Below are 1,303 nucleotides of genomic sequence, written 5' to 3'. Positions count from 1 at the left end.
AGCCCTATGCAGGGCATATCTAGGAACTTGGAAAGGGGGGTGCTGGGGTACAGAAATGTGTAAAAATTGCAATTAGGGGCATGCAAAGCATGCCGTGATTTTGACCATGCCCACTTTTTATGGCAGTAAGTGTTTTCCTTCATTTTCGTCAATTGAGTGGGATCAGAGTCAGCCAGGATAATTTCAAGCATACTGGATCACTCGTTAAAGCACTGGAAACTGTTGAAATCATGATCAGGGGGCTATATAACTTTGTTAAGAGGCTTGGTAGTGATGCAAGAGTCCAGAACTTCAGTAATTTTTTCTGAGCCCAGCCATAAGGGGATGCTCAAGGGATGCTCAAGGGATGCTCAAGCACCCTCAGCTAGGGCTAGGCAAATTATGCTTCAATTTTTGCCTATTATGCTTTTAGGCACTGCCCCAAATTTCATCCAATTATGCTCATTATTATGCTCATATAGTTAAGCTTTACTCAAATATCAACTATCAAGTTACATGTACGTGCATTGTTATAATTATATTATTGTAAGAATGCAAATGTTTCAGTGACTCTGAATCACTGCAAAATAGAACAAACTATGTCACTGGATTCACCATGCTTGAGTGGGTGGGTTAAGTAGTTGGGTTGTTGTACTAGTACTGACTTGTACTACCTGCCATATTGAATTGAAATCGTGTGGTCATGCAGGGGTATACTAGTACCAGAAATTTTTGACCCATTATGCTCCCACTATGCCAGCATAATAACTAGCCTTATTATGCTCCAATTTATGCTAGCATAATTTGCCTAGCCCTACCCTCAGCACCTCCTAGATACGCCCCTACCATTAGTTGAATCATTGGCAATTTGGCCCTAATGACAGAATGCAAAAACTAGCTTGATGTCATCATAACTACTGTACTGTCTATACATGTGTAAGTTTATCAACCCTAACAAACAGTAATACACAATGCATAACGTACATCTTTAATCTCGTCTTTAGTCAAAACTGAGCTGTGAAACACCTTTAAATTGTAATTAAGAAGAAGCCAGTAAATGTTGGTCTTAGCACCCTTTAGTGGATCTATCTCTTACCTTTTTATACCAACCAAGGCCTGTAGTTTTGTACAGGACTAGCTGCAGCAACAGGAAGGCAACAATTCCGACTAGAACTATCTTCGTCCTACCAGTTAACACCGACATTTTGTGCTCCACAAGTCGCAGGCTCGCCGCACTAATTACTGGGCGTGGCTAGTTATAAAACTTAGTTATTATATTAAACAATAGTAAAACAGCAGCTGCTTTAATGAGTGACAGAGCCAG

The sequence above is a fragment of the Amphimedon queenslandica genome, unplaced genomic scaffold, assembly GCF_000090795.2.
Source record: "Amphimedon queenslandica unplaced genomic scaffold, v1.1 AMPQUscaffold_12120, whole genome shotgun sequence".
NCBI lineage: Eukaryota > Metazoa > Porifera > Demospongiae > Haplosclerida > Niphatidae > Amphimedon > Amphimedon queenslandica.
The sequence above is the reverse complement of the archived record's forward strand: the minus strand, read 5'-3'. Positions refer to the sequence as shown.